A 23,384-nucleotide genomic window follows, 5' to 3' on the forward strand; every position below is an offset into this window, starting at 1 on the left:
AATATAATAACCTAAAATTTACAATTAAATGAAATAAAAGTCAGCATTAAAAATGAGAACTGAGTAACAGAACCGTCTTTTATTAGCCCAATTATCTGGCTACTGACCCGTTTAAGGTGGAAAGCCATGTTGTTGTGGAGTGATATGAAAGGACACAACTTGCATTTGACTTTTTTTGGATCATCTTTGACTTGGTCTGAAGTTTTATTTATTTTTTATTTTTTTCCGACATTGTGAGCCTTTTAAAGTTAAGCCAAATCACCACCGAGATGCTGCTCTGTGACGGAGCTCTGCGCAAAATCGGATTGTGCCACTCACCATGGTGGTTCATTCACAAACACTACATAGGTAGAATATTGAATAAAACTACAAGTACATTTATCCACAGTATATTTGATAGGCTAACATGTCGATCAAATAGGATTTATATCATGTTTATTTGGAAAAAAAACAAGCAATTCTATGTAAAATCAGTCATTCAGCACCCCCATACAGCTGGAATGGAATGGTCCTCGTTTAATAACCACATTTTTTCGATGCTTCGACTGTATGATTGGCAGTCGAATCAGGCCCCTTCGAACGAATCATCGAATCGTCGACTATCTGAGGACACCCCTAGGTGAAAGTGGATCCCCCATCGCAAATCCTGGTGTCTGTTTGAAGATGGTGTTCTGATAAGTGGATGTTGCAATGAACCTGAGAAGAGACATGATGTCTTCGACTGTGAGTTTTGTTCTTTTCTGGAGTGTTCTCCCTTTCTTGAGTCTGCTGTGTACTATGTGGAGGGTGGCTTCAACTGGGGTTTTTGTGAATAGTGATACAACGTCATGTGATATGAATATTTCATTTCCCCTCAGAAACACTTGCTCATATCACCACAATGACTGAACAGAACGGTCACATGATCATAAAGAGAAGCAGTGAACTGAACTCTGGGGAACCATCATGGAGCAGTTCATTCAAGCGGCTCTTCATATTTTTAGCCACAAGGTGGCACTAAAGAGATCGGTGTTGAAATGCTTCTATCCATCAGAGCTTCAGAAAGCTTCATTTGTCCATCAGTATTAAAAAGAGCTTCACTTCCAGCCTCTCAGCAGACTGACAGACTCAGACTCTCAGTCAGACTCTCCAGCTGAGACCAAACTGGTCCAATCAGGACCGGCTGGTCTGAACCAAAAGACAAACATCACACTGATCAGAAGAGTCCTTTCCTTATCGTCTCCATTGTTGCTGACAAAGACTTGAGGAGGTTAGAAAACGTCCAGAAACTTAAACTGACGACATATTTACAAAGTGTTGGAGGCTCCGTCTGTGAGCCCTGCTGAACTCCACTGATGTTCTCTGATCTCTGATTGGTCCTGACAGGACTGCTGTCAGAGACAGAGACTGTCCTTCCTACAGAGGACACAGACTCACTGAAGAACCACAGGACCAGAATCCAAATCCAGCATAGAGAGGTTGAGTGAATGTGGTGTTGAAGGTGTAGAGGTGGATCAGAGAGTCAGAGGAGACTCTGAAGAAGGACAGAGAGCCAGCAGGACAGTCCACATACACTCCTACTCTACCAGAGGAGGAGGAGGAGGAGGAGGAGATGGATGCTATTCTGTCATTGTGCCTGACATCGTAACCTTGATCAGAGCAGATCAGACTCCAGGACTGATCATTCCCTCCAAACGCACACTCCTCACTGTTTCCTCTCCGTCTTATTCCGCTGTAACTCACTGATATATAAACATCTCCGCTCCACTCGACCTCCCAGTAACATCGGCCACTCACAACATTTCTACACAACAGCTGATGAGTCCAGTCATCAAATCTTTCTGGATGATCAGGATACGACTGCCATTCCTCCATATGTGTCACCGTCCTGTTGTTGTTGGACAGTTTAAGTTTTCTGTTCATTGAGTTTGTGCCCAGTTTAAAGCGAGAGAAATCTGATGGAGAGAAAGAGAGAACAGTCATCCTCTGATACATGTGATGGATTTCTTCTTTCTGGACTTCCTGACATGTTGTTCATTCAGAGAAAGTTTATTGAGAAAACTTTTAGTCAGACTTCTCTTGTCAGTAATGTTTGAATGAATCAAAACCTTTGATTGAAAGACAGACAGACACTGTTTTGTCCTCATCAGTCAAACTTACACTTCCTCAGACCAGGTTTTAACCACTGCTCTCCACCATGGTCCACCCTGCAGGAAGAAAGACAGTCAGAAGAGTTTTCTCTCCAACTAACTGCTGTTCAACATGAAGCAGAGCTCCTCAGTTTGTCAGAGGGACACAGAAAGTCCTGAGCGAATTAATAAGTTAGTTAACTAGATAGTGAACAAACCAAGTTAACCACAATACGTGACAAGTAAGAAACAGGTTAAAAAAACATATCGGTCACTTGTTTTTTATTGATTGATTGATTCATGACCTTAAGGAATGTATAGATTGTCTGCTCCTCCCAAACCACCCCCCCACCCCATCCCCACCCCCACCCCCACCATCTTCCCCCATGCTGACTCAGCAGAGGGGGAGAGAAGGAGGAGGGGTGACATGACCACAGGTGAATGTAGATTCTGTTAAAAGATGGCAGAGAAGCAAGTCATGGAGACACAGCCGGGATATCTCATCAGAGAAACTCCTGTCACAATTTCTGATGAATTTTCAACGATGACCGCTGCGCCGAAAATAGCATATGTCTTTACCGTACTCAGATGCCTCCGGAAGAATCGTTACATGATGAATGATCTCTATCGTCCTACGGCGCTGGAGGGAGTTGGGGATTTGTTTTTAATTACGACTTAGGTGACCTCTGTCTGTATCAGTTGGCCGAGTATGAGAAGATTCGGCCTTTATCCTCTCTGACAACTGTGTCATCCAATGACTGGGGTGTTTTTGATGATCCTGATCGACCTGTATCATGGTTGGTGCAGTGAGGATGAAGATTCTGAGTGTGTTAAGTGGTTAAAGTTGACATCTCTTGAATCAGAGAATGATCAGAGAAAAATGAGATTCTGTGCAGTGTAGCAGACAAAAACTGTGGCTTCAGGTCGGTGGTTGTTCTGTGCGAGCATGCAATTGACAAATTAGGAACAATTGACAGATAGTTTTGTTTTGGAAACTTTCAACAATGAGTTAGGTGTTTTCAGGAAGACTCTCGACTTACCACTTGATGCAGTGGTGGAGAAGATGAAAGAAAATGGCGGAAGGATAACCACTCTGTTCTACTTCGTGTGGTGCTGAGCCCACCTATGGGCTTCGCTATTGGTACACACCAAGGCGGAGGCCATAGGGATAAATGTACTCCCAGCTGGAATGCTGACAGGATTGGCACGGAAAGGAAGTAGGCAGGCCGTACGCCCATTACAGCCATACCAAACCTCCAAGACACCAGCAGCATTCAGCCTCACACCGAAGCGCCGCCCGCTGATGTGCCCAAGCACCGTAATAATGGCACACATACACTGGCCGAGACGCCAAGTCACAACGGCGGGCTCATGTTTCTCGAAAATTCAGAGCTGGTTGTAATTAACAAAAGGAAGAGAATCTATAAAGCTGATACAAAAGGATTGCCGTTTATCATGCAGAGACGTTAAGTCTGTTTTAAATTTGAGGAAGTTGGGTGCAGACAATGATTCTGGAAGTGACTACAAACAAAAGGCTTTAGCGTCTCTTCATGTAGAGACGCATATTGTGTTTGTGTGTTTGCTTTAACGAAGTCGGGAGCAGATGGTGATTCTCTGTATGTGAGAAGCACAGGTAATACATTGCATGCAGAGACGCGATGTTTCTGTGTGTGTTATGTGTGAACGGGATTGCTTGGGACATACAGAACTTGAGTGACCACTCTCCCAGAATTTTTAAAAAAGCTTTAATGAGTTCATTTATATACCATATGTTGGATCTTAATCTTAGATCACGTGAAATGTTATCTCTGTTGTGAGTTTTTGAGTTTAAATAATTGTACAATAAAAAGTTCTCTTATGAGTAACCTTATTGTATTCAACATATTTTTATTTTCACAAAATGATATTTGAAAAATAGGGGTCGTGCTAAGTCATCTTATATTCGGGCCAATACGGTACTTTTGTAAAAAAAAAAAAAAAAAAAACAACTCGAAAAAATGTTTTGGTTGTTGTTCTGGTGTTTAATACGTCTAAAAAAAAATTGGTTTTAGACTCTGTCTCTGGGGCTTGGAGTCTTCACGCCTCCTAGCCCTCCCACCGTGTGAGTTAGCATCAGAAGTCATGAAAAATGCTAAATAGCTAACTGAGATATAAATGCCGGGGCCAGGCTAGTCATTCAGTCTTTCAAATCTCTACTCTCGAGAGGAGCACAGCGAGGAAGAAAAAAGAAGATCATTTCTTGAGAAAACCCAAAACCCAACAATAACAACCAAGAATGACTGGCAGGAGACCAAATGGACGTTTCTGCAGTTAATTATTTTTAAAGTGTGAGAGAAAAAAAAGGGCCCATTTAAATATATTTTATAGACAAGACTACCTTCTTTGGTGATTCGACAACTGAGTAGATGGCACTTTCTCCCTGTAAGTATAATAGTTTTAAATGCCATGTTATTTGATCAGACAAAACTGATTCCTTTTTTCCCTTGTTTAACTTAAAGGTATACTGGAGGATCCTTAGAACCAATCAGAATTGTATGGTTCCAAATCGTAATTGGGCAGTCATAATGCCAATCAATGTGGGAACGCGTTTGCGTGTTGACATATCATGTCGAGTCTCCGCCTCTGTGCGCGTTCTGGTTTCGAGCCGCGCATGCGCAGAGCATTGTTTAGAAGTGACATGCAGTGGGAGTGACCAAAGCACCTCATTCAGCAGCTTGCTCCTCCCGTGAACGCCTCCGAAGGTGGCTAGCCACAAAAAAAGAACATTTTGAGATGGCAGAGGATAGAAGAAAGGCCATAGAAAAGAAGGGCAAAACGCGTGTTTTACTCAGAGATTCCTTTACGAGGTGGCGGACATTCAAAGCACAAAAGGGATTTAGGACTGATCACGACGTGGGGAAGTTTCTGCTGGATAGGTAACATGCTTATTATCCCATTCAAATGTGTTTCTGTTGCATAAACACGTAAGACACTACTTTACGGATCGTATTCTTATGTATGATTGGAAGAAGAGTCCGACATGATTACAAATGTGTTTTAATCCTATGCAGAAAGACGATGCTCTCCAGCTGCGTGGATGTAAACAAACTGACATGAGGCTGATGTGCGCGCTCCCACAGTCCTCATGCGGAGGGAGCCGTGCTTGCGCAGTGCTCCAAAAATGGCAAATCGGCCATGTTGTACGAAATCATCGGAGAATCCTCGAATATGCCTTTAAAGTACTTTTTTTAAGTTGGAGAAGAAGCCTTTAACCTCACCCAAGACAATTTAGGTAATTTGTTAAATCCATTTAATTAGTTATTGACTATTTGGTCTAATGTTTTTTTTTTAATGATTATTATTTATGATTGGCAGATCAATTGGATAGGGTTGATACTCAAGTTGGGAATCTGAGCTCGACAGAAAATGAAGTTGTTGTAGCAGGACCGTCGAACACGATTTCACCCTGCTGGAATTTGAGAAGAAATAGGTCAACTACATATTTTTGATGCTCTGAAGGAGTTATCCTCACTCTGTTCCGGAGGTAAATTGTTTTTTTTTTTGTTTTTTTTTTTTTAATCTTCAGAGAGCTTGAATCATTTAGAGAAATTTAGAGGCTTCATGACCTCTGTTTTATATGAATTCAAGTTTTCCCTTCCACTCCTCAAAACATCCCAAGGACCTCCGGCTCTGGATTACAAGTCATTGATCCTCTCGGTAGGTTTTCCTGATCTGATTCATGTTTGGTTGTATATTAGTATATATCTTTTCAAAAAAAGTTATTATTTCATATATATATGTATGTATGTATGTATGTATATAGGGCTGTCACAATATCAAGTTTTCTTTTCACGATTATCATGGGCAAGAAATGTCACAATAACGATATTATCACGATATCAGCAAAAATTCAACTAATAATGGTACAAACATTCAGATTCATCTTTAATTTATTTTTGTCTGTTTTCTCTCTTTTCCCAGATGAATTACATTTAGAATATCTGTCAAATGAGGTATTGAAACAATATGAGAAAAGCAACTGTACAACTGCACACAAAAAGTGTAGTTACACTCAACTAATTAAAATCTGCTGAACTGATTAACAGAGGATCCACAGTGTGACCCCCTTTCGCAGATACTTTAGCTTGGCATTTCTTGCAAATTGGCGTGCCGTCAAACTTGTCCGCTTCCACTTTTAGGAACCCAAAAAACTCCCACACCACAACTTCACTTGTTTCGGGTTAGGATAGAGCGTCTCGCTGTCGTTGTTGGCCAACGCTGACATGTTTAGTTCACTCGTGATGCTCGCTAACTGGGAGCCACGCTAGCTAGGAGCCGTGCCGGCTACTGCTGCTTCTGCTGTGTTTATATGAGTGGGGGAGGGGGAGGGGTTGGCGTGCTGCAGGATGGAGATGAAGCAGGGCGGACGAACAGGAGTGGATTTTGAAAATCCACTTCAACACGTTTCAAGTGGCACTAGATCCTCTTTACAATATTATCATGTGCGCATTTTGAACACGATATTGAAATTTCATTTTTTAATACCACGATTATCGTCAATACCGGTATACCACGACAGCCCTAACACACACACACACACACACACACACACACACACACACACACACACACACACACACACACATAAATATATATATATATATATATATGTATACATATATATATATATATATATATATATATATATATATATATATATAAATGTACCAACCGTTTATCTCAGGTTGATTTGGGGTTTGGAATTTGTTCTCCTAAGTGTTTCAGGCATGTATCTCTCCATTCAAAGTCTGTTCGAGTATGGCTGATAAAGTGACAGTTAAAATGTGCTCATGGAATGTGCATGGGATCCAGAGTCCAGTTAAATGGAAAAAAATTCTAAATTTTCTAAAGAAAGAAAAGATTCAAATAGCCTGTATTCAGGAGTCGCATCTAAGTAATGAGGAACACCAAAAACTTAAAAGAGATTGGGTAGGCCAGGTCTTTTATTCCTCCTTTACATCAAGGAGCAGAGGAGTTGCAATACTAATTCATAAAAACTTACCTCTTAGTGATGTGAAGGTTAAAAGTGACCAACTTGGGTGTTATGTTATGATCTCAAGGACACTATTTGGTGACAAGGTTTCCTAGTTGAATGTCTATGCTCCCCCCGGATGTCCTCCTGACTTCTACATCAAGACATTCTCTCTGTTTTCAGATTGGCTTGTTGAATCTTCAGTAATTGCAGGGTATTTTATTGGTTGTCTCAATCCCCGTATGGATAAATCACATACTGGGTCACAATCTGATATGAACCATATAAACCAGTCAACAGCATTTAGTAATATAAAAAATTATTTATGAGGTCCGCCTTCGTCTCATAGACCCCCATGTTATCCGAAAAAGTGCCGGTCAGCTTCAGCCAATAGATTTCGAGCTTCCGCCTTGTCATGCTGTCATTCAAGTCTGCACGCAGCCAGAAAGCACACACACTCACCCAGGCAGAGGTGAGTTAGCTACTCAGCAGCCGCCGCACTTACCTCGGATATATCCATGGTCTGCTGAACATCCACCGTAAACAGCTAAACATGTCGGATGCTGTAGGACTCGGAGGCTCTCATTTTCACCTGACAGATAATGCGTGCGCACAATTAAAGGGGCGTGGCTTGGTCGCTCATGAAAGCAGATGGAGGGCAGAACCTCGAGACGTTGGATTAAAAAAACCTCTCTCTTTCAAAACGCCGGACACGAGCTTAACACACTCAGAATCTTCATCCTCACCGCACCAGCTGTGATACCGCTCGATCAGCATCGTCAAAACACCCCAATCGTTCAAAAGAGGTAGCTGTCAGAGACGATAAAGGCTCAATATTCTCATAATCGGCCAACTGATAAAGACAGAGTTCACCAATCTCATACTTGAAGAAAAATCCCCAGCTACCTCCAACGCCGTAGGACGACAGAGACCATTCAATGATTCTTCCGGAGGCATCTGAGTACGGTAAAGACATATGCTATTTTTCGGCGCAGCGGTCATCGTTAAAAATTCATTAAAAATTGTGACAGGAGTTTCGCTGATGAAATATCCCGACTGAGTCTCCATGACTAGCTTCTCTGCCATCTTTTAACAGAATCTACATTCACCTGTGGTCATGTCACCCCTCCTCCTTCTCTTCTCCTCTGGTGAGTCAGCATGGGGGAGGGGGGTTGGGGTGGGGATCATATTGTGTTTTTTTTTTCAGGTTTTCCAGCCAGCAAAAATCCTGACAGATTGAGTAACTTTATTTCATTTTTCTTTTTTAACCCAGCATTTCTCCCACTGTATGATCCGGTGTAAAGCCTGATAATGTTACAAATTTGATTTTCTTTTGGAGTTGGTGGATGTTAATCTTCAATGTTTGAATTTTATGTTTGGTTGTGAATAAATTTTAAAAAATTAAATGAGCAAAATAATTGTCCTTCTGTCAATTCAATTGTTTCAGTAGGCATCTCGCCAGGATTGGCAGCATATTCTACCAGTTTTTATTTCCCAGAGACCCCACAGCAGGTCAATGAATTCAGTAGATTGTTGCGGTCATTGGTTGCATTAATTCATTGTGGGAACAATGCAATAATGTTTGACATTCAGATGAAAATGTACTTTGATTAATTATTTTCAAAAGCATAATAATAATAATAATTTCTCCCTCTAGAACTGGCACCTTATCGTGGTGGGGGGAGTTTGAGAGCCTGCATGATCCCAGGAGCTATGTTGCCGGGGGGCTTTATGCCCCCAAGTAGGGTTTCCCATGGCAAACAGGTCCTGGGTGACGGGCCAGACTGAGAGCAGCTCAATAGCCCCTATGCAGAGAAAAAGAACAAAGGTAGTTACATCGCCCAGTATGGCGCAGCCGGGGCCCCACCCTGGAGCCAGGCTTGGGGTTGGGGCTCGTAAGCGAGCGCCTGGTGGCCGGGCCTTTGCCCACGGGGCCCGGCCGGCTTCAGCCCGAAGGGACGACGTGGGCCTGACCTCCGGTGGGCTCACCACCCACCGAGGGAACCGTAGGGGCCGGGTGCAATGTGGACTGGGTGCCTGGCGACCCGATCCTCAGACACAGAGACTGACTCTAGGGACATGGAATGTCACCTCGTTGGGGGGGAAGGAGCCCGAGCTTGTGAGGGAGGTTGAGAGGTACCGGCTAGATATAGTCGGGCTCACCTCCACACATAGCCGGGGCATTGCCCGCGGTGAGAGGCGGCGGGCTGGTGTGGGTTTGCTTATAGCCCCACAGCTCAGCCGCCATGTGTTGAAGTGGGGGGGGGGGGGGGGGGGGGGGGGGGGGGTAGCGCGTGAACGCTGGTCGGGACCGTGCGCTCAACCGTCGGAGTGGAAGTGGAGACAGGGAGAGAGCGCACGCGTCGAGTCTCTGCACTGCTTGGTCACGGAGCACAGCTTTTTTTTTTTTTGGGTCCCTCTCCGTTTGTCCGGGTGCTGCAGCGCGGGCGGGTGGACTGAAAATATTTACAATAAATAAACAAGCGCCGCTTAGCCTGGCGGGGGGGGGGCAAGAAAAGCCTAGCGGCCCGCTAGGCTATAACACGCTGGGGAAAACCCAGCAAGTGGACCAAGTTCTCTACCTCCATTGTCGAAGCAGCTGCCCGGAGCTGTGGTCGTAAGGTCTCCGGTGCCTGTCATGGCAGCAACCCCCGAACCCGGTGGTGGCACCGGAAGTAAGGGCTGCCGTCAAGCTGAAGAAGGAGTCCTATCGAGCCTTGCTGGCTCATGGGACACCTGAAGCAGCTGACGGATACCGGCAGGCCAAGCGAACTGCAGCTCGAGTGGTTGTGGAGGCAAAAACTCGGGTCTGGAAGGAGTTTGGGGAGGCCATGGAGGAGGACTATCGCTCGGCCTCGAAGAAATTCTGGCAAACCGTCTGGTGCCTCAGGAGGGGAAAGCAGGTCTCCGCCAACACTGTTTACAGTGGAGGTGGGGAGCTGCTGACCTCAACTGGGGATATTGTTGGACGGTGGAAGGAATACTTTGAGGACCTCCTCAATCCCGTCGCCACGTCTTCCATGGAGGAAGCAGAGGCTGAGGTCTCAGAGGTGGACTCGTCCATCACCCAAGCTGAAGTCACCGAGGTGGTTGGTAAGCTCCTCGGTGGCAAGGCACCAGGGGTGGACGAGATTCGCCCTCGGTATCTTAAATCTCTGGATGTGCGGGGACTGTCTTGGTTGACACGTCTCTGCAACATTGTGTGGCAGTCGGGGACGGTGCCTCTGGATTGGCAGACTGGGGTGGTGGTCCCCCTGTTTAAAAAGGGGGACCGAAGGGTGTGCTCCAACTACAGGGGGATCACACTCCTCAGCCTCCCTGGGAAAGTCTATTCCAAGGTACTGGAGAGGAGGATCCAAACGATAGCCGAACCTCGAATTCAGGATCAATCAATTCATCAAATTTTATTTCTAAAGCGCATTCCAACCGCTAAAAAGGGGGACAAGGCGCTTTACAGAGTAAAATAAAAATAAATAAGTAAAAACACTGTAAGAAACACAGTACCAAGAGGGGCTAAATATCAAACACTAAACGAAAAAAGTGCATTTTCAGGTGACATTTAAACACATTATGTTCAGTGACAGACTTTAAAGGACCTGTATCATGCTTTTTTAGCTCGTCCAAACCCTATTATTGGCATTAACAGGGTAATAGTTTATTTTTGGCGCGAAGTAAAAGTCATTTTGTGTTAAATAAAAGATTTTCGGGGGCTAATTCTGAAACCCGGAAGAGAAAACGCTCTGTTTCACTGAAAATTCCGCCTCTCCCCCTGTGGACTTTGACTGACAGCGTTCTTCAGCCAATCGGAGCTTCAAAACAAATGCGTCATGCGTTAGCTTCTCTGAGGGTTAGCTTTAGCGCTTTAGCTCTAGCTTCTCTACACGCAAAGACATGCGAAAACGTCTTTTCCTGTTAGAAACTCACCAAGCACAGACTCTTCAGACTCTTGCTCTTGCCTGATTGTTGCTTTCAGACGATGGTTAACGTTTATTTCCGTAATCGCAGCAACGCTGATTGCCGAGGGCCTGCGGGAGGGGGGTGGGGGGGTCTCCTCAGTGGAAAATGCGAATCTGCTGCGTGCTGGTCAGACGAGAGTGTGCGTGTTGTGTGCGTGGGGGTGGGGTAGGAGAAGAGTGGTAGGAAGGAGTTCAACTTTTGTGACGTACTTAGGTTTGAAAAATTTGAAACGAGCTGTTTTCTACCCAAAGGGAGAGGCTGCTGTAAAGAGCAGCAGACTGAAAAAGATTACTCAGACATGCGTGGAAGAAGGCAAATAACATTTTGGGGGTGGTTTTAAAGGGACATCAACTTTGGGGCATGCTTAAAACCTTAAAAAAGTGGATTTTGCATGATATAGGTCCTTTAAAAGCAGAGGAAGAGAGTTCCAGAGCTTCGGACCAGGAGGAACAATGTGATTTTCGTCCTGGTCGTGGAACAGTAGACCAGCTCTATACCCTCCATAGGGTGTTTGAGGGTATGTGGGAGTTTGCCCAACCAGTCCACATGTGTTTTGTGGACTTGGAGAAGGCGTTTGACCGCGTCCCTCGTGGTGTCTTGTAGGGGATGCTCCGGGAAAACGGAGTCCGGGGCCCCTTGTTAAGGGCCATCCGGTCTCTGTATGACCGGAGCAGGAGTCTGGTCCGCATTGCCAGCAGTAAGTTGGAACTGTTCCCGGTGCATGTTGGACTCCAGCAGGGCTGCCCTTTGTCACTGGTTCTGTTTATAATCTTTATGGACAGAATTTCTAGGTGCAGCCAGGGGCCGGAGGGGGTCCAGTTTGGGAACCACAGGATTTCATCTCTGCTTTTTGCAGATGATGTTGTCCTGTTGGCTTCATTGAACCCGGACCTACAGCATGCACTGGGGCAGTTCGCAGCCGAGTGTGAAGCAACAGCGATGAGGATCAGCACCTCCAAATCCGAGGCCATGGTCCTCGACCAGAAGAAGGTGGCCTGCCCCCTCCAGGTCAGTGAAGAGACTCTGGCCCAAGTGAACGAGTTTAAGTATCTTGGGGTCTTGTTCACGAGTGAGGGACGGATGGAGCGTGAGATTGACAGGCGGATCGGTGCAGCGGCTGCAGTGATGCAGTCGTTGTATCGGTCCGTTGTGGTGAAGAAGGAGCTGAGCCGAAAGGCGAAGCTCTCGATTTACCGGTCAATCTACGTTCCCACCCTCATCTGTGGTCATGAACTTTGGGTCATGACCGAAAGGACAAGATCCCAGATACAAGCAGCTGAAATGAGCTGCCTCCGTAGGGTGGCTGGGCTCCCTTAGAGATAGGGTGAGGAGCTCAGTCACCAGGGAGGAACTCAGAGTAGAGCCGCTACTCCTCCACATCGAGAGGGGCCAGCTGAGGTGGCTCGGGCACCTCTTTAGGATGCCTCCTGGACGCCTCCCTGGGGAGGTTTTCCGGGCATGTCCCACCAGCAGGAGACCCCGGGGAAGACCCAGGACACGCTGGAGAGACTATGTCTCTCGACTTGCCTGGGAACGCCTTGGGATCCTCACAGAAGAGTTGAAGGAAGTGTCTGGGGACAGGGAAGTTTGGGCATCCCTGCTGAGACTGCTGCCCCCGCGACCCGGCCCCGGATAAACGATAGAAAATGGATGGATGGATGGAAGGTATTAATTTGACCAAACAACTTTCTCTTGTATTGGACTAATATTTGACCAGGAGTATCATAACTTTCACTAAAGTAATGGAGCTGAGTACTTTCTCCACCACTTCGGGTCTGTATGGGAATGCATCTTGGTTCAGATCTGGACCACAGTCCACCTTTTGAAGACCATTGTTGTGGGCAATCTCAGTCTACATGATTAGTTCCTGTTGTGTGTCCATACCTGAGAGTGTCCAGACTGCACTGTGGATCCTCCACTGCAGCAAACAGCTTCTTCACTCCTGAGTCTCCTGGATGGTTGTAGCTCAGGTCCAGCTCTCTCAGATGGGAGGACTTGGAGCTCACAGCTGAGACCAGAGAAGCACAGCCTTCCTCGGAGACCAGACACCCTGACAGACTGGAGGCACAAACATGGCATCAAGTCAACAAGGAAGAAGGAAGATCCTCCACATGATCTGCACCAACATCAACCTGATCAAGCAGCAGCTGGATCCTGACCTGAGAGCTTCCAGTTTACAGTGAGGACTCTCCAGTCCAGAAGACAGTAGCATCACTCCTGAATCCTGCAGGTCGTTGTTACTCAGGTCCAGATGTGTCAGACTGGAGGACTGAGAACTGAGGACTGAGGACAGAGCTCCACAGCTTCTCTCTGACAGACCACAGCTGCTCAACCTGAAGAAGAACCAATGATGAAAACCAGATAAATGCTTCTCATGGACTCAGTTCAACATATTTGTTCTTAGACCACGTACAGAGCTTTGTTGGAGGCTTTGACCACTGGCAGCAGCTTCAGAAGAGCCTCCTCTGAAGAAGAGTATTTCTTCAGGTCAAACACCTTCAGATCTTCTTCTGATGACAGTAAGATGAAGACCAGAGCTGACCACTGAGCAGGAGACAGTTCATCTCTGGAGAGGCGTCCTGATCTCAGGGACTGTTGGATCTCCTCCACCAGAGAACCATCATTCAGTTCATTCAGACAGTGGAACAGATTGATGCTTCTCTCTGCAGACAGACTCTCACTCAGCTTCTTCTTGATGTACTGGACTGTTTCCTGATTGGTCTGTGAACTACTTCCTGTCTGTGTCAGCAGACCTCGAAGGAGACTCTGATTGGTCTGCAGTGAAAGACCCAGGAGGAAGCGGAGGAACAAGTCCAGGTGTCCATTTGGACTCTTCAAGGTCTCGTCCACTGCTCTCTGATGGAGATGGTGAAGATTAGGTTTCTGCATCCAAATAGTTGACCATTTGGAGGTTTGCTGTTGTTCATCCAGCAGGTTGATTCCAGACTTGTTGAAGGTCTGATGGACATGAAGAGCAGCCAGAAACTCCTGAAGGCTCAGGTGGATGAAGCAGAACACCTTGTCCTGGTACAGGCCGCTCTCCTCTTTAAAGATCTGGGTCAACATTCCTGAGTACACTGAGGCTGCTCTGAGATCGATGCCACACTCTGTCAGGTCGGGTTCATAGAAGATCAGGTTTCCTTTCTGCAGCTCCTCAAAAGCCAGTTTTCCCAGAGACTTCATCATCTTCCTGCTCTCTGGACTCCAGTGTGGATCTGTGGAAGCTCCTCCATCATACTTAACCTTCTTGACTTTGGCCTGGACCACCAGGTGGTGGATGTACATCTGAGTCAGGGTCTTGGGCAGCTCTCCTCCCTCTCTGCTCTTCAACACCTTCTCCAGAACTGTAGCAGTGATCCAGCAGAAGACCGGGATGTGGCACATGATGTGGAGGCTTCGGGAGGTCTTGATGTGGGAGATGATCCTGCTGGCCTGCTTCTCCTCTCTGAACCTCCTCCTGAAGTACTCCTCCTTCTGGGGGTCAGTGAACCCTCGGACCTCTGTCACCCTGTCCACACAGTCAGCAGGGATCTGATTGGCTGCTGCAGGTCGTGTGGTGATCCAGAGGTGAGCAGAGGGAAGCAGTTTCCCCCTGATGAGGTTTGTCAGCAGAACATCCACTGAGGTGGACTCTGTAACTTCAGTCAGGAACTCAGTGTGCTCGAAGTCCAGAGGGAGTCGACACTCATCCAGACCATCGAAAATGAAGACCACCTGGAAGTCTTCAAATCTGCAGATTCCTGCTTCTTTGGTTTCAGGGAAGAAGTGATGAACAAGTCCCACCAAGCTGAACTTCTTCTCCTTCAGCACATTCAGCTCTCTGAAGGTGAATGGAAATGTGAAGTGGATGTCCTGGTTGTCTTTGTCTTCAGCCCAGTCCAGAGTGAACTTCTGTGTCAGGATTGTTTTCCCAATGCCAGCCACTCCCTTTGTCAGCACTGTTCTGATTGGTTGAGATCTTCCAGGTGAGGCTTCAAAGATGTCTCCTGGTGTGATGCTTGTTTCTGCTCCATCTGCTGTCCTGGATGCTGTCTCAATCTGTCTGACCTCATGTTCCTCATTGACCTCTGCAGTCCCTCCCTCTGTGATGTGGAGCTCTGTGTAGATCTGGTTCAGGAAGGTGGATTGTCCTGCTTTAGAGACTCCTTCAAACACAGACTGGAACCTCTTTTTCAGGCCACATTTCAGCTTCTCTTGGCAGATTGGAGCAGAAGTTCCTGGAAATGAAACAAAATAAATGGTTGAGTGTATTTTACACTGAATGTGAAGATTCAAGTGTGTTGTTGACGTTTCTCCTCCATTATATCCATCCAGCTCTTCAGTAGAGAGCAAACAGCCTCTGATCTCTCTCTCTCTCTTTCCACTGTGGGAGACCAAAAAGTCAGAACACCGAAACCCTGGATGAAGAGGCTGTCTCTTAGGTGGACTAGAGCCGTGCTTGAGGGATCGCAGACAGAACATCAATCGCGGCTGATCCATTGAGACAGCCTGGATTCAATGGGTGCAATTCTAATTGGGCATCAAACAAAACAGCTGCTCCACTGATCAATTGAGGAACCCGGACCCAGTGGGTGTAAGCGTTTACTTAACCCCGGGCTCCTACCATGTGGAACCGGCTCCCAGTTCTGCTCCTTCTCTCGTTTCAATGTAATGTGATTGTATTGCTTCATGCCATTGATGATTGTTCCTCTTGTAACCTATGTACCCTGTGTTTTATATATGAATTGTATGTAGATACAAGAAACTCTCTGTCCTGTCTCCTTCTCTTTCTGTCCCCTCACCCCAACCGGAACAGCAGAAAGCCGCCACCTCTGAGCCTGGTTCTGCAAAGGTTTCTTCCTGTTAAAAGGGAGTTTTTCCTTTCCGCAGTCGCTTATGCTTGCTCATGTGGATCTGTTGGGTTTCTCTGTAAAAGTGTCTAGAAACAACCATGTTGTATTTGGCACTTCATAAATAAAACGTAATTGAATTGAATTGAATTGAATTGATCTAATGTAGATGTTGCATGATATGAAACGCAGAGTTCAGGAAGAGACATTAGACCATTGTTATCTCAATTTTTGATGATTGGGGATGTGGACTTGTGGGAGATTTCTCCCTTTTCTATTCCCTGTCTCCCTGCACTGGTTGGTGTCAGGTGCTTTCAGTGGCGCTCCTCAGCTCTCAGTGTGGATCTCTGTCTGTGGTCTGACTCCAACCTGTTTCCATCTCTTGTTTTAGACTGTGTACCTGCTTCTATCTGTTTCACAGTTTCTGTCTGAAAATCAGCTCCAATCTTTAGACTCTGTTTCTGTTTTTTGCTCTCCACTCACTGTTCTACCTGAAAGCATTTCTCTGTTTCATCTCCACCCTGTGAAATGAGATCAAATCCTCTTACTGCTCCACAGACACTCAGCCAGCTCCTCCTGCTTCATCCTCCTCAGGAAGTCCAGTGTGATCCTCACTAATGACTCTCTGCTGCTCCTCTGCTCTTCATCCTCATCCTCTCTCTCACTCTCTGAACATGCTGGATAATCTGGACTCAGGAGCTTCTTCATCTTCTTCAGCTCCTCCTTCATGAAAGTCACCATGTTGTCCTCCAGCAGCTGGAACAGAGAAACATCTGGAGTGAGACAGATGGAGATGTGAGTGTAAATCCAGGATGGACAACATGTGAAGCAGAGTCAGACTTCATGTGGATCTCCAGCAGAAACAGCTTCAGCATCAGTGAAGGCTGGAAGCTGGATGAAGGTTGGACTGTTTCACTCTGGACCTGAATGGATCTAAGAAGCTGAGAGTCTGCTTCATGTTTCAGCTGGAAGTCACAACAACTTCTTCTGTCTCACTGATGTGACAGTAAAGTGTTGAATGGAGACTTGTTCTCACCATAAAGATGGAGTCCAGATGTGTTTGATGCTGAGGGGCGGAGCCTCCACGGAGAACCTGGGAGCTCTGCTGGCTGACGCTGCAGAAACATGTTGACTTTGTTCAAGCTGCTGTTATCATGATGAATCCTGACACAAACACTGATTCTCACCCCTCATCAGCACTTCCTGCTCCAGGTTGAAATGCAATGGGTTGCCTCATAGAATGGTCACTCTTCAGTGACACACAGCTGGATGGAAACTCAGAGTCAGAGCTGAAAACAAACACAACATCAGGAACAGACTGAGTGGAAAAATGGGAGGAAGATTGGAGGATGAAGGGAAGAATCGAGAGTTTCATATTCTGATGATTCTCTGAGTGAGTACGATTGAACAGTTTGAAACTTTTGCACTGTTTTGGTTTCAATAAGATCACTTGGTCAATAAAGACATATTATTCAGAAAACAAGAAGGACACAAAACTCACTGTGCTCTGAAATTTATTACTTCACCCTTGGACCAGTCACTCTTCAGGGACACACAGCTGGGTTCAACTTCAGGCTCTGACCTGATACAAAAATACAAAGATATTAGAAAGACACACACAGTAAAATTATGTGAAGAACTGTGGTGGACAGTTAAAGATGGAGTCTCACCTCTGAGCTTTGGTCTGGTTCTCATGTTCTCCACACAGAGTCCTTTGAGAGGGAGGGACTCCCTCCTCTCTGTCCTCACACTGATCCATGGCAGAACACACACCTTCAAACACACACACACACACACACACACACACACACACACACACACACACACACACACACACACACACACACACACACTGAAGCAAATAAAAAGGCAACACAAATGTGTGTGTGTGTGTGTGTGTGTGTGTGTGTGTGTGTGTGTGTGTGTGTGTGTGTGTGTTGGAAGTCAGCAATTCTGAATATTGGAGACTGACACCAACGTCAGCCAATCACAGTGAAGCAGGGCTGAAGCCCCACCCACTGCAGCCACACAGACCTTTCTGAAGTTCAATTAGTTTTTTCACAGTGAGAACAGAAAAAATGAGAAAATTTGCTCAATGTTGGTTTAAATGTTTGTCCAACACATGAATAAGAAGAAAGCAGCTGTCAGCGGTTTGTGATGGTGTGATTAAAGAGAAAAAGAGAAGTTAAAAAGTCTTCTGGTCCAATTTGGAAGCTTTTAAAGAGCTGATAGATTCTTACCTGAACTCTCTTCACATCTTCTTACAGACACTTTTCCATGTGTGAAGAAACTTGAGGAGAGAAGAAGCTGCTCTGTGTCCCTCTCCGTCCGTCTCTCAGTAATGACAGTATCAAAGTCCACGTCTCTGCTCTGACACACCCAGAGGAGCAAATCATTGAGAGAGCCTGTTTATATCCTGTTTTATTACATGAATCAGAACTATAAGGTCAATATGGAGTTTTAATTCAAAGTCTGAAGATTGATTTGGTGTAGGAAGTTGTCATGATAATAGCGGTGTTCAGCATGCGGCCCTGGTGACACATATGGCTCTTCAGCTCCTCTGCAGTGTCTCCCTGAAGTTCCTCATTAGAACCGGAGTCAGTCTGTTATTTTCTGACATCTTTTCATCTGGTGGTTTAAGTTGTTTGTTGACCAGGATTGGAAATACATGTTTTTCTGACAAATACTGCAATGTGCCTTGGTGGTGTCGACAGAAAAGTGCATCCAAATGCTGCCATATGTCCTTTGAGTAAGCATCTTATGTTTGTGTGTGTGTGTGTGTGTGTGTGTGTGTGTGTGTTAGAGCTGGGATTTCTGGCTCTTTGAAGGGAGCCGCCGTTCATTTGAAAGAGCCGTTCAAAAGACTGGCTCCCTGACGAACGTCACTATTAGAGACATCAGCCTCATTAGTGTAGAGTCAATCCGTTATTTTCTGACAACTGACACGGTTACTGTCAGTTATGAGTTGCTATCTGGTGTTTTAATTTGTTTATTGGCACAGATTTAAGAGATGTTTTTTTTCTGATACACATTACATTGTGGCTTGCCTTGCACGCTGTCCCCAGAAAAGAGCTTCAAAATGCTGCTACATGTCCTTTAACTGAGCTTTTTAACTGAGCATTGTGTGTGTGTGTGTGTGTGTCTGTGTGTGTCTGTGTGTGTGTGTGTCTGTGTGTGTGTGTGTTCCATTGCTAAAACCTCTGATAAAGCAATAAATACGGTGTTAAAATTTAACTGGTTTCCTTGTTAACTAGTGACTGACTCCCTTTAGCACTTCCTGCTGCTGCTGCTAGTAGCAGCAGATGTTGAAATCAGACTCATAAAAGGTCTGACACGGCTTTTTGTCTGGTTTTTAGCATCTATCAGCAACAAGGGATGAGAAAGAAACACAATCGCTAATTAATAGGGAAACCAGTTATTCCAAAACACCGGCTCTGCTCTGGTTTCGAGACAGGACACTCCTCTTCCGCTCATTAGCTGCTGCGTTCAGGTGACTGGAGCGAGCTGCAGAAAACTGAAACTCGGTCGTTCACATGAAGGCAGCGGTGGCAGCTGGACTCAGGAGGGACTCAGGAGACACTCAGGAGACACGTGAAGGACGCGTGGACAATTTGCACAAAGGAACGGCTCTTGACAGCTGTGAACCGGCTCTCGTCGTTCACTTAAAAGAGCCGTTCAAACGAACGGCTCGTTCATTGAACGTCACAGCACTAGTGTGTGTGTGTGTGCATGCATGGTTTCTGCTGCTAAACTGTGGTGTTTTGAATTAACTGCTTTCCTTATTAACTGGTGATCGACTTCCTGTAGCATTTTCTGCTGAAGCTGCTCGTAACAGCCACTGATGCTGTGTAAAAGATGGTCGGAGCTAATGTGGAGTCCTCCAGAGCATTCTGAAATCCAGTTCTGAGGATTTGAGCAGGATGGAACCATGTTGAACATTTGAAATCGGATGTAAATGTGATTGCTCCAGCAGGTCTCATGACTGCATCACGTGGACAGAAGAGGCGCGGTGATCGGGCGATTTATGCAAAACTTTACCTGTAAAATAAAATCAACAGATGATTTATTTTACAGCTTTTCTGCACTTCTGCATTGGCTTCACTGTTCACCAGCGAAGGCTGGCACTTGGTGGTGATGAGCAGATGAGGCCTCATGAACCTCTGTGTTTATTTTCGGAGTCAATCAGTTCAAGAAATGTTTGAAAGCCCACTTCATTGTTCGTCCCCCAGCCTCGATTTGAAAACCAAGACGCCATCTAGTGGCTTCAGAAAATAACAACAGTGGTTCATGAGGCCTTATGAACCCATCACTGGTGCTTGGTAACAGCAGATCTTGAAATCACATTCATAAAAGGTGAAACTCATCTTTCTGTCAGGTTTCCAACAACTAGCAGCAATGAGGAACATGGAAGAAAGTTGGTCACCAGTTAACATGGTTTGATGATTTTTTTTTTTAAAAGAACTTTACAATAAATGAAATGGGCAGCCAGTAAAAACAACAGGATGTGGGGAAAAATGCAACATGAGTTTAAAAAATTAAAATGACTCAGATTATATGACAACCAAGGTTTAACAAACAGAACCAAGAAAAAAAAAGAGCAATGCTGTTTAGAGAGGAGCCAGGAAAGGTTTTGACAGCTGAAATATCAAAAATTGCCGTATATCAGAACCGATTAAAATAAAGGATTAAAATCAGGTACTAAAACAGCTGGTAATGGAATGTTTACCATCATGGATTATTATTATGTATTAGAAACTTTATCAATGCAACATAAGATGCAGTTTATGGTTTTTTTTGTGTGAACCATAATTACATTTGAAACTTTATCAGCTGTGTTCGCCTCATTTTAAAGGTTCAGCATGTTTTGTAGCTAAAAGTAAATTTGATTGTGTTGTGTTGTGTTAGGGATGACTTTAGTACTTTAAGATAAGAACGTACTTCTTCCTGCTCCTCCACTGAAATGTTTCTGGCTCCTCCTCTTCTTGCAAAACGCAAGAACACGTGATTTCTCATCAAGGCCACTGACCTCCGTCATATTTCCTCCTTGAGTGTGTCAGAGGTGAGAAGGCGGTGCTGCAGGTGTTACCAGATAAAGTGTCCTGCATTGCTGCAGTGACCGTGTTGAAGGTTCCTCCCAGAATCACAGCGTGCTGCATGGGGGGGCGAGGATTGAGGCGACCACGGCGTCCCGAACCCCCTGATTATGAGACAGGGATCTGGAATTATTCATGACCAAAAAGAGACTTTTTTTCTGACTTTCCACCAAATTAAATTTACTTTTAACCACACAACATGTTGAACCTTTAAAACTCAGCTGATAAAGTTTCATATATATTTATGATTCACACACAAAAACGGAATCTTATGTTTCATTTATCAAGTTTCAGTCAATAATTCAGGATGGTAAACATTTCATTGCCAACTGTTCTTGAACCTGATTTTTATAGTTTCATCCTTCTTTTTCAACAGTTTACCTGTTCAAACCTTTTTAGCTCATTCTTGAGAAAGCATCGCTTGTTTTCTTTTTCAATTTTCAAACTTGTTTTTTTTTTTAAATTGTGTTAGTTTTATGAATGTTTCAAACGGATTTGATGCTTTTTTTTTGTTTTACAATGTTTTTATTTATTGTTTTATTTATTGTTTTCCCGACTGAAACCTTACAGAGCAATCAAAGCTGATCCAGTTTTCCATTGGACTATATTTAATTTTCCTGCCTTGACTCTGCAGCCTGGATCAGCCTATTGGTTAATCTGTTCCTTTTTGCGAGGGCACATCAGCAAACAGTGACCTCTATGAATTACTAAAGTTGATTAATTCAGCACACTGAGAAACGTGTGTCATAAACATAAAAGGTAAGCTCTCCAAAGCGAACAAATTCAAAAACTGAGTCAGAGTCAGAGTAAATGGAAGACTGTCATTGTGAGGATGAGTCTACCACACTGACTGCCAAGCTAACAACCAGCTTGGGTGTTTCCACAGCGACGCTGTCCACTCTTGCAATTGTAAGAGACCCCGCACACACAGGTGATTCAGCACCACCAGCAGTGGACAGCTCCGAAGAGGCATTCACGGTGGAGTGGGGCAATTGATGCACACGGTCAACATACGACTTGATAAAGTTAATATGACATAAGCTTGTACCACGGCACCGGTCCGGGGTGGAAATCACCTCATCCTGATCTCCAACCTTGATTTTCAGCATGTGAGGTCCCCAATACCGAGCCTGTAAACTGGAGCCAGGCACAGGCAGCAGGACCAACACTCCATCTCCTGGTGAGAACTCACCATTCTTGACACGTCTGTCAAACCACATTTTCATCTTTACCTGCTCTCCCTCAAGATTCTGTTTGGCGATCTCACATGCCCAGTGCAGTCTGGACCGAAACAAGGACACAAACTCCAGGAGATTTTATTGCATTTCCTGTTTCAACCACTGGTTTTTGAGATGCTTCAGAGGACCCTGGACTGTATGCGTGAACACCAAATCATACAGATCAAAACCCAGGGACTCTTGAACCAATTCCTGAACTGCAAACTTTAGCATGTGGACCCCCTCATCCCATAGCAGGCAATACGCTCAGAGACAAGACTTCAATAATAAATCCATGAGCTCCAGCGCGCCTTGGCTCTGGGGCCAGTAAGGGCTGGAATACACATGTTCCAAGCTTCGCTGTTTCATGACTTGGGCAAAATAACCCGACATGAAATTGGTGCCACGGTTGGTTTGGACCACCTTAGTCAAACCAAACAGTAAAAAAAAACTTCATCAGCACCTCAACAGTAGAGGGAGCTGTAATTTTTTTGCAGGGAATCCAGTGGACGCACACAACAGGAATTTATTCCCAGATTTTGTTAGTGAGAGAGGACCCATACAATCCACCAGGACCAATCAAACAACTCCCTAACCACTGGGATCGGACACAGTGGAGTCGGTGGGATGGTCTGGTTTGGTTTTCCAATCATTTGACAGATTTGACAGGATGCAATGTACTGCGTCACGTCAGATTTCAACCCAGGCCAGAAAAAATGCCTCAATGTGCATACGTTTGTCTAACTCCGAAAATGGATGGCCAGAAAATGGATAATCATGCGCGAAAGAGAACATCCGTGTATCATAAGGTACCGGCATGACAATCTGGGTTACTTGAAACCATTCCTCTGGAGCTGAAACATCATGTGGCGTCCATTTAGGCATGAGAATGTTATCACTCAGAAAATAACCCGTTTGAGGGCCAAAAAAGAAGTATAATTGGATTATAAAGTATAATTGGATTATAAAGTGATAAAGTTTTCAGGGCATGGCCTCACAGGAGCTTTATGAACTTCTCTAATGAATGCAACTGGTTCAGTATGTTTCTTTTGGAGAGTTGGATGCATAGTAATTAAATGTCCAGGCTTCTTACAATAAAAACATATCACATCACCAGATTTTATCCCCACGACATCCGTCTGAATGTCAACAGCAATGATCAAAAAGCG

General features: G+C 45.1%; 1 protein-coding gene and 1 pseudogene across 1 annotated transcript in view; both read right to left on the reverse strand.

Annotated features, from left to right (window-relative positions):
- The window catches only part of LOC115402059 (NACHT, LRR and PYD domains-containing protein 4C-like), an 868,403-nt gene that overhangs the window by 269,757 nt on the left and 575,262 nt on the right, over window positions 1-23,384 (reverse strand). The window lies entirely within an intron of this gene.
- Window positions 1,203-17,664, reverse strand: LOC115402056 (NACHT, LRR and PYD domains-containing protein 12-like; annotated as a pseudogene).

The sequence above is a fragment of the Salarias fasciatus genome, chromosome 15 (assembly GCF_902148845.1).
Source record: "Salarias fasciatus chromosome 15, fSalaFa1.1, whole genome shotgun sequence".
In the NCBI taxonomy this organism is placed as follows: domain Eukaryota; kingdom Metazoa; phylum Chordata; class Actinopteri; order Blenniiformes; family Blenniidae; genus Salarias; species Salarias fasciatus.